The 12,567-nt window shown below is 40.5% G+C and overlaps 1 long non-coding RNA gene across 1 annotated transcript; it reads left to right on the top strand.

The window, feature by feature from the left end:
• The first annotated feature begins 104 nt into the window (after positions 1-104).
• On the top strand, positions 105-11,971 carry LOC133663432 (uncharacterized). Its single transcript, XR_009828351.1, has 3 exons — positions 105-412; positions 10,388-10,473; positions 11,243-11,971. It is a non-coding gene; the product is annotated as an uncharacterized LOC133663432 (long non-coding RNA).
• The last annotated feature ends 596 nt before the right edge of the window (positions 11,972-12,567 follow it).

A 12,567-nucleotide genomic window follows, 5' to 3' on the forward strand; every position in this document is an offset into this window, starting at 1 on the left:
TGATTGATTGATTGATTGATATATATATATATAATAACACATGAAAACAAGAGGGAAACACAAAAGGATGACACAAGAGCACAGAGCTCCTGTCAACAGCAGCCACTACAGCGGCGCCACCTTGGGAAAAAAAAAAAAAAAGCTATGAGAAAGCTATGAGATCTTAGAACAAGGATCTAGAGGAGGGCGCAGGTATATGAAGCATGTTGATTGGCAGCCAGGAACAGTTGTGTCCTGATTGCCAATTAGGAACAGGTGAGAGAGGCAATGCTCAGGCCAGAGGGGAAGTGGCAGGAAATGAAAGACAAGCAGGAAATGGAAACCATTAACCAAGAGCGATGGAAATAACACCCCGCACAGGGAAAACAACACAAGTCCAAAAACGGTCACAGAGGATCATGACACTCCCATTGTAAGCCCATCCATCCATTTTCTTCCGCTTATCATGTTCTGGATTGTGTGGACCTGACCTGCAGCATATCCCGCCAAAATGTTAGGAAAACTGATGACAGGTGTGTCAGCTCAGAGCGCAATCATGGCATTCGTCTATTATTTAGCTTCTTAACTTCCTTCGTTACTAGTAAACTATGCCAATTAAAGACAAATGAAAAGTGTTATTGAAGCTAGAATTGATCAATGTGTTACAACAGTGAATTTTATTACAAATATTGATCCAAAATCCGAGGAAAAGGACCGTGCTGTATACACACACAGGAAATAATGTTCTAAAAGCAGACCAATTCCTTACGGTCCACTACATCACAACACAAGTTAAGATTTTATTTACTACGCATGGGAGGAGCAAGCCTTGACACAAAAGCATGAACCAAGCTTAACTGGTATGAGATATGTGTCAAAGATATTTCAAATGATTTTGGACATTTTTGTAATAGCATTAAATATGCATTAAAGGCCTACTGAAACCCACTACTACCGACCACGCAGTCTGATAGTTTATATATCAATGATGAAATCTTAACATTGCAACACATGCCAATACGGCCGGGTTAACTTATAAAGTGCAATTTTAAATTTCCCGCTAAACTTCCGGTTGACAACTTCTTTGGATGATGACGTATGCGCGTGACGTAGCCAGTGAAACAGGAGGATCGGTAGCCCAGTGAAGCCAATACAAAATAGCTCTGTTTTCATTTCATAATTCCACAGTATTCTGGACATCTGTGTTGATGAATCTGTTGCAATTTGTTCATTGCATTATGGAGAAAGAAGCCGAGCAAGCAAAGAAGAAAGTTGTCGGTGCGAAGTGGAGTATTTTGCGAGGGAAGTCAGCAACACAACACAGCCGGCGTTTCATTGTTTACATTCCCGAAAGATGCAGTCAAGATCGAAGAACTCGGACAACAGAGATTCTTACCAGGAGGACTTCGACTTCGATACACAGACGCCTGTAGAGAACTGGGACAACACAGACCTTTTACCAGGATTACTTTGATTTGGATACACAGACGCAGACGTGCTACCGTGAGTACGCAGCTGCGCTTCCAAACATTTGACCGCTTGCCCGTACGTGCGTGTCACATACGTAACTTTGGGTAAATATATAAGCTTTATGAACTTTGGGTTAGGTGAACGGTCCTTTGGGCTGAGTGATTGTGTGTGTTGTGCAGGTGTTTGAATTGTATTGGCGGGTTATATGGACGGTAGCTAGGAGCTAGGAGCTAGCATAACAAACACCTAGGTGTTTGTTATGCGGGATTAATTTGTGGCATATTTAATATAAGCCTGGTTGTGTTGTGGCTAATAGAGTATATATATGTCTTGTGTTTATTTACTGTTGTAGTCATTCCCAGCTGAATATCAGGTCCCACCCGCCTCTCACAGCATCTTCCCTATCTGAATAGCTTCCACTCCTCACTAGTCCTTCACTTGCACTTTCCTCATCTTCAAATCTTTCATCCTCGCTCAAGTTAATGGGGAAATCGTCGCTTTTTCGGTCCGAATCGCTCTCACTTCTGGCCGCCATCACTGTAAACAATAGGGAACTTTGCGGAAATGTTCAACTGACTACGTCACGCTACTTCCGGTAGGGGCAAGGCTTTTTTTGGTCAGATACCAAAAGTTGCGATCTTTATCGTCGTTGTTCTCTACTAAATCCTTTCAGCAAAAATATGGCAATATCGCGAAATGATCAAGTATGACACATAGAATAGATCTGCTATCCCCGTTTAAATAAAAAAAAATCATTTCAGTAGGCCTTTAACCGACAATAGGAACTGAGCTACGTCCCAATTACAGACCATCAATTCTAACAAAAAAAAAGCAGGATTTTACTAAATGTACCATGTAAATCCTAAAGTTGCCCATAGTGTCAGGTCTCCATTAAGACCAGGCCGGTCCCTACAGTATGTGCACGGTCCAAACCAAGACCAGACTCACTGGGGATTTCCCCCCCCTTGGCCGCTGTTTCGGTAGCTTGAGTCATGGCTAAACAAAGAGCTAAGTTTAACTGAACGTGAGAACCCCTTCATCTAATGACCTTTATTACCATATGAATGTGTCTGAAAATGAAACTAGGACCAAAGAGTGCCAGACAGGACTGGAGTGAGTAGCTTGATGCTTGCTTGGGAATAGTTGACGTCATCAAAAGGGTCGACTGGAACATAGCTACTAGCCGTTGTTTTTAAACATTTCAGTACATTTCCATGCACCAAAACAAAGAACAAATGAGTGTGTTTAGGCAACACTAAAAGTATGCCCTTAAAACGTCAGCGAGGGTGTAGAGTTTAAAAACTCCGTCTTTCGCGCGTGTGTGGACGGGTTAAACGAAGAGTTATGGCTTATTTGTCTCCATCTGATGATGTCATAACTGTGTGTCGTCTTTCCCGACGGGTCAGTATGGGCTCCAAAAGACGCTGGTGCTGCTACATTCTCCATATATACTCAATGTTTCAATCAATGTTTATTTATATAGCCCTAAATCACAAGTGTCTCAAAGAGCTGCAGAAGCAACAACGACATCCGCGGTACAAAACCCACATAAAGGCAAGGAAAAACTCACAACCCCAATGGGACGTCGATGTGAATGACTATGAGAAACCCCCCTCCCTCTAGGGGAGACCGGATGCAATGGACATTGAGTGGGTCTGACATAATATTGTGAAAGTCCAGTCCATTGTAGATCTAACATAATAGTGAGAGTCCAGTCCATAGTGGGGCCAGCAGGAGACCATCTCGAGTGGAGACGGGTTAGCAGCGCAGAGATGTCCCCAACCGATGCACAGGTGAGCGGTCCACCCCGGGTCCCGACTCTGGACAGCCAGCACTTCATCCATGGCCTGTGTGTCTCCCCCTCCAAAGGGAGAGGGGGGCAGAGGAGAAAAGTAAAGAAACGGCAGATCAACTGGTCTAAAAAGGGGTCTATTTATTACGACATTTCGCCAACGTTTTGGTTTGTGTCATAAGAAAGGTGTGACATTATCTAATGTTCATAACCTTTATACAACAACAGAACATGAAGTTATTCTTAAGTGTTGGTTTCCTTTCTTATAACATGATCGGGCAACTAAAAGTTAAAGTTAAAGTTAAAGTCCCAACGATAGTCACGCACACACTGGGTGTGGTGAAATGATCCTATGCATTTGACCCATCCCCATGTTCAACCCCTGGGAGGTGAGGGGAGCAGTGAGCAGCAGTGGTGGCCGCGCTCGGGAATCATTTGGTGATTTAACCCCCAATTCCAACCCTTGATGCTGAGTGCCAAGCAGGGAGGCAATGGGTCCCATTTTTATAGTCTTTGGTATGACTCGGCCGGGGTTTGAACTCACGACCTTACAGTCTCAGGGCGAACATTCTAACCACAAGGCCACTGAGCAGGTGGTAAAACAAAAATTTAAGATGTTTCCTGGGCTCTGTGTGAATGTGTGCTGGTTTTGAAGATAATATAGACTTCATTGCACCAGTGACGATCTGTCACATCACGTCTTGTTAGGTTTCCTTTAGTTTGTGTTTTATTTCCTGTGTAGCGCTCTTATTTTTGGTTGCTTTTCCTGCATGTCTCCCTGAGCGCTCTTTCCCCTCACCTGCCGCTGATTGGCAACCTGGCCACACCTGGTAGTGGTTCTCAGCCAGCTGGGTTCTATAAATGCCTGCCTCGCCCTTTCATCAGAGCTGGAGGATGGTTTTGTGTTCAATGTCACTTACAGTCTGGCTCTCCTTGTATGCTGTTTATTGCTTCTGTGCACTTCCCTGCTGCACCTCGTGCCATTTTGTGGACATTAAAAGACTCTTACCTGTGTATCGTCCTCCTGTCTCCTGCGTCCTGGGGTCACAACTACTGCAGCGATGCGAGTCGGTGACAGCACGTTCAACTATGTTGATGAACAGAGGTGTTATAACGACCCGTGTGAAGTGGTTATGAATCCATCCATCTATTGTCTACTGCTTGTCCCTCTCTAGGTCGCAGGGGGTTTTTGATTGATTGATTGAGACTTTTATTAGTAGGTTGCACAGTGAAGTACATATTCCGTACAATTGACCACTAAATGGTAACACCCGAATACGTTTTTCAACTTGTTTAAGTCGGGGTCCACTTAAATTGATTCATGATACAGATATATACTATCAGATATATACCAGAGGTGTGGACTCGAGTCACATGACTTGGACTCGAGTCAGACTCGAGTCATGAATTTGATGACTTTAGACTCGACTTGACAAAATGTAAAGAGACTTACAACTCGACTTAGACTTTAACATCAATGACTTGTGACTTCACTTGGACTTGAGCCTTTTGACTTGACATGACTTGCTACTTTCCCCAAAACCTAAAGCTTAAAAAGTTATTTGGGAGCGCTCCGTTGCTTTCATTTTGTACGTGTCTGTCCATCAGCGTGTGTGCTGCGTGTCAGTACAACAGCCAATCAAATTAGATCTACATTGTTTTCATCACACAGCATTCAGCCAATCAAATTGCAGGACAACCAATGAACAAGAGTTGTCAAACAACGCGCCAGTGAGAGAGATTTATACCAAAGTTGGTTTCGTTCGGGTATAAAAACTACGACTTGGTCAACAAAAAACGAATTGCCGTATGCAAATCACGCAGTTCGAATATTACAGACGGAGACGCAACAACTTCCAACTTCGTTCGACATTTGAAGTTGCACAAAGAAGGGTAAGTTTTGAATGTAAGCTAACGTTTATTGGCTAAGTAACATGACTTTTATTTGCTGTGTAGTTAAATCAGTGAGGCTGTAAACTCACTGCTAACGTCATAACCATAGACATCTTATAAGTAGACGCAGCATCGAGCGCTACTGCCTACTGGCGCAGACGAGACGCGGGGCCGCCATCTTGGAGTGGTGATCCGCTCCACTCAGTGCAATTCATTTGGCAGGAGCAATGAACTGTCAGCGCATTTAATTCATTTTACCTCACTGAATACCACTCATTTTCACGCGCTTTTTTGTCATACGTGTAGCTATGATAACGGACACATGTTTTATTATTCATAGTTTGCTTAACAGTAATATAATATTCTTATATGCTATAAGTGACCAGACGTCCGAGATCAAAACTGGGAATATAAGCCCAGAGAAGGGGGAAAAAAACGGTCAGCTATTTTTAAGTTGAAGAAACAATATGATTATGTTATATATACATGCGTACATCCTACATAAACAATGTATGAATACATTAGATATCTATATATCGTATAGACAGTATCTCTGTTGCTGCAGCAGCAGAGAGTTTATTCTGTCTTGACACTTTGTATTGATATTTTGTATTACATTCTTCCCTTAAATGATAATGTTTACAGTGATTGTTATACATGTATTTTTTATGTATGTCGCTTTGGATAAAAGCGTCTGCCAAATACTTAAACATATATAAACACCTGAAACTCTTTATATCAGCTAAAACCACCAATCTCTTTCACTGGATTCAGAATAAAACTAAATGCTGTCTTACCCAACAATGTTAGTATTTGAATATTGTTACTTGAAGACTTATTCCTGGTTACAATTATACTGTTAAGAAAGTATTGTCTTATATTTTGCCTAAAATGAGAATGCATCATAATCAGTGGCGGCTGGTGAATTTTGTTTTAGGTGGGGCTGAAAGTTTGTAAACCAAACCCCTGTAGGGGTGTCATCCTCCCCCAGAAGATTTCTTTGTGATTTTCACATACATATATTGAAGATCTTTGCTCCTTCTCAACTCTGTGGTAATGTTATTTTCATAAAATACAACCAATAGTACATTAATGTTAAATCTTACTTGTGAAAAGTAATCCCCCGATTCCTATTTTCAACAGTCCGCTCATTTGAGCAGGAAAACGCTGAACACCAGCCCGGCATCTTTGTTTTCTACCTGTCAACTGTCAGTTTAGGCTGCTCGCCGGCTCCTCATCACCACTTCGAGATGCAATTTGCTTGCGTCACAGCAACCAATACTGCGTCTACTTATAAGATGTCTATGGTTATAACATCATTTCAAACACAGCAATATGATGCGTCCACTGCAGTTTGCTACCTTATTCATACTTTTTGTCAAGTGATTTTTTTAAGCAGGGTTGCATGAGGTACCTCTACTTAACGTTATGTTAGTCAATGTATCACACACAGTAACGTAACATTAGACGGCGGTCAGCAGCACCGCGTATTTTAGCCACCTACAAAAAGACAAACATAGTCAAATAAAGGTCAGTTAAAATGTATACTATATTAAGAATATGTGTACATATTGCATAGGGCCCTGACATCTAAAAAGTACAACTCTGTTCATTGTTATGTTCATGTATTTGTTATGTTTTTCATGTGTACGCACACATAAACACACATACAGTATGAGATGAGATCAATGAGATAAGGTAAGAACAGGATAGAAACTGCTGTGGAACTAGTTACAATGCAATATGCCATGGAAATACAATGTTAACACTTTTGTACAAATAAGTACAGTTACACTTGTTTTTGCAAATGTGTTTATTCTGTAAAGGAATGAGTTAAATGTTTAAAATTGTTTAAACTATTAAAATGACTGGTTAATAGTGCTATTATGAATTGCAATGTCAGTACTATTTTTTTTTCATGCTATTTCAAATGCACTTGTTTTAATAAATAAATACAGCGGTTTAAAAGCATACACAATCTGTGTAAAAATATTAGTCTGTGGTTAAAAGGACTTGAAAGGACTCGAAACTCAAAATGCAGGACTTGTGACTTGACTTGAGACTTTCCAGTCTTGACTTTGGACTTGACTCGGGACTTGCCTGTCTTGACTCGGGACTTGACTCGAGACTTGAGGGCAAAGACTTGAGACTTACTTGTGACTTGCAAAGCAATGACTTGGTCCCACCTCTGATATATACTATCGTCATAATACAGTCATCACACAAGATAATCATCAGGGTATATACATTGAATTATTTACATTATTTACAATCCGGGGTGTGGGATGTGGAGGGGGTGTGGGGGGTTAGGTTTGGTTGTTATCATCACTTCAGTCATCAACAATGGAGAACAGAGAAATGGACTTTGAAACAGTGTAGGTCTGACTTGGTAGGATATGTACAGCAAGTAGTGGACATAGAGAGAGAGAGAGAGAGAGAGAGAGAGATAGAGAGAGATCAGAAAGCATAAGAAAAGTATCTACATTTGATTATTTACATTTGATTATTAACAACCTGGGGAGGGTGTTAGTTTAGGGTTGAAGTTGCCTGGAGGTGTATATAGAACCTTTATTTAACCAGATAAGAAAACCCATTGAGATCAAGATCTCTTTCACAAGGGTGACCTGGCCAAGAGGTCAACAGCACATGTCACAGAGCAGTTTAAAAAATAATACATTAAGACATACATTTTAAAATACATAAGAGAACTGTAAAACAACAGAGATTTACATCTTTAAAAACACAGGCACTGTGCAAATGTCTCTCGCTGTTTGTCCCTCAGGACAGAACAGAAGGCTCCAAATGGAAGTAGTTCTGTAAGTTTCGTCTGCAATGCATTCCATGCCATAGGGGCAGCAATGCCAAAAGCTCTTTTGCCAAATTCAGTCCGTACATGAGGAACAGTTAAAACATACAAATTGTTAGAACGTAATGCGTAAGAGCTGCTTTTTCTTTGTAACAGAGTACACAAGTATGGAGGTATTAAACCTAAAAGAGCCTTATAAATGATAGTCAGCCAATGTGTGTATCTGCGTGCACTCAATGAAGATAAGTCTGACTTCATATACAGTTGACAATGGTGGGTGAGACTACGACAGCCAGTAACAAATCTTAGTGCTGAATGAAAAACAGTGTCCAAGGACTGGAGGCATTTAGATGAAGCACTAAAATAAAGCACGTCTACATAATCAATTACAGGCAAGATAGTTGCTGTCACCAATTTCTTTCTGACTTTAAGAGAGAAGCAGTTTTTATTTCTAAAAAAGAAACCAAGCTTTACCCTAAGCTTAGAGACCAAGTTGTTAATATGGGCTTCAAATGAAAGCTCCTGATCAAGAGTAAAACCCAAAAACTTGTAATTTAAGACCTGCTCTATAGGGTTTCCATTTGATGTTACAATATTTGGAATATTTTCTAGTAGCACCCTTGAATGAGAGAAAACCATTACCTTGCTTTTATCTGTATTTAAAACCAATTTAAGATCAAATAAGAAAGCCTGGATGACATCAGAAGCAGCTTGTAAAAACTCAAAAGCCTGAGTGATGGAGGTTGAACAGCAATAAATAATGGTGTCGTCTGCATAAAAATGGTACATTGCATTTGACAAATTATTACAAAGATTATTTATGTAGATAGAAAATAAAATGGGCCCCAGCACTGAGCCTTGTGGAACACCTTTGGTAATGTCCAGTAATGAAGAGGTGGTCCCAGCCACCTGTACACGTTGTGTTCTGCTGGAGAGATAGTCTGTGAACCAAGCAGCTGCATTTTTAGATAATCCAACGTGATGAAGGGCTTGAATTAACAGACTGTGGTCTACTGTGTCAAATGCTTTTGACAAATCAATAAATAGGGCGGCACAATATTTCTTGCCGTCCACAGCCTCGATTAAATCATTGAGGACCTTAAGAGCAGCTGTAATAGTGCTATGCTGTTTTCTAAAACCAGATTGAAATGGAGATAAAATATTGTTTGATTCTAAAAAAATCCTCTAGCTGGTTACTGATGATCTTCTCAAACAATTTTGCTAAAATGCATAATTTAGAAATTGGTCTGTAATTATTTATATTTGTGGGTTCACCCCCTTTTAGCAGGGGAAGAACAAAGGCCGATTTCCAGATTTTTGGAATGCTTTTACTTGTTAGACTTAGGTTAAAAATATGCGAGAGAGGCTCAGCAACAAAATCAGCAGCCAATTTTAAGAAAAAGGGTTCAATTTGGTCAGGTCCTGCTGCTTTAGTTGTGTCCAGGCTCTTTAGTGCACTGTTTACCTCGGATATTGATACAGGTGTGAACTCAAAAGTGCAGGTACTTTTATTGCGGTTCTCAAGGAGGATAGAGATGCCCTTTCTTTTACACCTGTTGGGAGCTGGAGCCTATCCCAGCTGCAGTTGAGTGGAAGGCCTGGACAAGTCGCCACCTCATCGCAGGGCCAACACAGATAGACAGACAACATTCACACTCACATTTACACACTAGGGCCAATTTAGTGTAGCCAATCAACCTATCCCCAGGTGCATGTCTTTGGAGGTGGGAGGAAGCCGGAGTACCCGGTGAGAACCCACGCAGTCACAAGGAAAACATGGCAACTTCACACAGAAAGACCCTGAGCCTGGGGATCGAACCCAGGACCTTCTTGAACTGAGGCAAACGCACTAACCCCCGTTCCATCGTGCAGTCTGGTTATAAATCCTAATTCGTTAATAACTTAAAAACTACAATAGTTAGACCAAAAAATGTTGCAGTACAAACAATTTGAACAGGTTTAGGATGATTTTGAGAAGGTGTGGGAGAGGGGGCTTTTTATGAATCATTATTTGTTTATAACTTCAAAACTATAATAATTAGACCAAAACATTTTGCAGTAAAAACCAGCCAAAATGTAGCACAAACAATTGGGTGAAGTTGGGGAGACTTTAACATGGTTGTGGGGTTGGTTATGAATTATAACACGTTGATACCATAAAAACCATTCAACTTTCATCATCTAAAATCTGCAATGGCACAAACAAAAAATGTTGCAGCAGAAACATAGCACAAACGAATAACTCAACAAATTGTCGCTAAGATAGGTAGAAGTATCGCTGCTACGTATGTAACACCTGCAATTCGCAGACAGGTAGTACAAACATTGGTGTTGTGTCATCTGGATTATTTTTCAGTTATTTGGGCTTCTGTACCCAAGGTTGAGCTTACATAATTACAAACAGCTCAAAATAGGGCAGCTAGACTTACTCTTGATTGTTCTTATAGATGAGTGTTGTCACGGTTGGGGTTGCAGCTTGCTGCGGGATCGTTCCTCCAATGCTACATGGACTACTCCGGACGACAGCGTGCAGGTAAGATGTGGTTTATTTAACATAAATAGTAAATGGATACAAACAGACAAAAACAAAAGGAAAGCGTGCCGTTCGCACGAGAAGCTAAAACAAAAACTTACTTAGCACCGGAATCAAGAATAAGGACTCAAGAACAGGGATAAACAAACGTGACTGTTGCATACAGCAAACAACGGAGCTACAATGAGTGACCGGGAAAATCAGGCTAAAATAGAGTCTCTGATGATTAGACACAGGTGTGTCCCAAACAAGAGAGGCAGGTGAAAATCATAAGTAGCCATGATGATGAAACAAACTCATAAGTGCACAGGCAATAACAAAAGGAGTCCAAAACTAACAGAAAACACAAAACAAACATGATCCGGACCCAGGATCATGACAAGTGTGGACCGTATGCATTCTTGTCTTGGATGGCTGAAGGTTATTCATAGATTATCCAGCAGTTTATTGTTATTTATTCAAAATATTATTCATAACAAGTACCCTACAGCTCTTTTTAAGCAGATTGGTTATAATGCTGATGTTCACCACTACAGTACCAGAGCTTCAACTCAAGGTCTACTTGCATTACCACGACCAAGAACTAATTCAATGAAAATCACTGTTGAATACTGTAAAGGTTGCCCTCTAGTGGGTTCTTCAGACCACCACAGACTGCCAGGAATTCAGGATAAAACACTGTTTTATTTTTAACCAATGGTGCAGTCTTTTGCTTCTCAGCACCGTGTATTTTCTTCTCCATTGGTGTTCAAAGTCTTTTGCTTTTCAGCACAGTGTCTTTCAGCAGCACCTCCAACTACCACCACTCGTTTCATCACGGCTGCTCCTAATAAAGGCGACAGGTGATTAGCTAACAAGGCCCACCTGTGCCATCTACGCACCTGTCGCTGTCTTCGAGGCCGGTCCTGACACACCCTGTTCCGTGGCAGGCCCGCAGGCCGCGCCCCCTCCACATATACAGAGGCATTTTATTATGGGATACTCTTAATTTAAATATTAGGACTATTCCCAGTATAAAAGCATGTAAGAATCATGTAAAGTCACTTTTTTAGACTTAAGAGTTCATCTTTCATGTTATCAGTTTGAGAAAAAAAAAATTTCTCTTTCCCTTTTTCCTTTCTTTTATTGTAACTGGATTTAGTATGTTCTGTAACTGGATCTGTGTACTGTTATTTTTTTTATTATTTTGAGAATTTTCTTTTTCTTTTCCTTTTTCCTTTTTTTTTTATTTGTAACTGGATTTGTGTATGTTTTGTAACTGGATGTGTGAATTATTATTTTACTTTGAACTTTTGAAGAGGACCCCAGGAAGACTAGCCTGGCGTTTGTGCGTCGGCTAATGGGGATCCTCAATAAACAATAAATAATAAGCAAACGATTGGAACAATTTCGGCAGAGATTTGGACAGGCTGAGGGGGCAACTTCACACGGGTGAATCACAAAACGTTAATAACATAACAACCATAATAGTTTGACCAAAAATCTTTGCAGCACAAATAAATGGGACATATTTGGGGAGATGTTTAAATAGTTGGGTTATAGTTATGATTATAAAAACATGTTAATTACGCGTTGATAACACAAAACCATAAAACATTAATAACTTAAAAACTATAATAGTGAGACCAAAAATGTTTGCAGCACAAATGTAGTACAAACGATTGGGGCTGGTTTGGGGAGGTTTTGACAAGGTGGGGGGGCTGGTTATGAATATTGATACGATAATAACTTAAAAAATATAATACTTAGGCAAAAAAATGTTTGCAGCACAAGTGAAATGGAACACATTTGCGGTGATTTGGACAAGGTGTATGTGTGTGTGTTGGGGGGGAGGGGGGTTGGATGACATCACTAGTCAGAAAATGTATTTTACAAATGCTTAGCAACGGCACAGACACAATTTTTGCAGCACAAACATAGCACAAACGAATGGGACAAGTATGGGGAGATTTAGATACACTTTTAAGTCAGCGGTGGCGGCTTTTCTGGCATGTGATTGGACCAAATACGCATGACAGCCGTAAATGTCATTTCCTGTGGGCAGCGACTGTTTTGAAATGACACTTGTGTGAATGGAGATCTTTTTAAGACTGG

This window comes from Entelurus aequoreus, linkage group LG13, assembly GCF_033978785.1.
Source record: "Entelurus aequoreus isolate RoL-2023_Sb linkage group LG13, RoL_Eaeq_v1.1, whole genome shotgun sequence".
In the NCBI taxonomy this organism is placed as follows: domain Eukaryota; kingdom Metazoa; phylum Chordata; class Actinopteri; order Syngnathiformes; family Syngnathidae; genus Entelurus; species Entelurus aequoreus.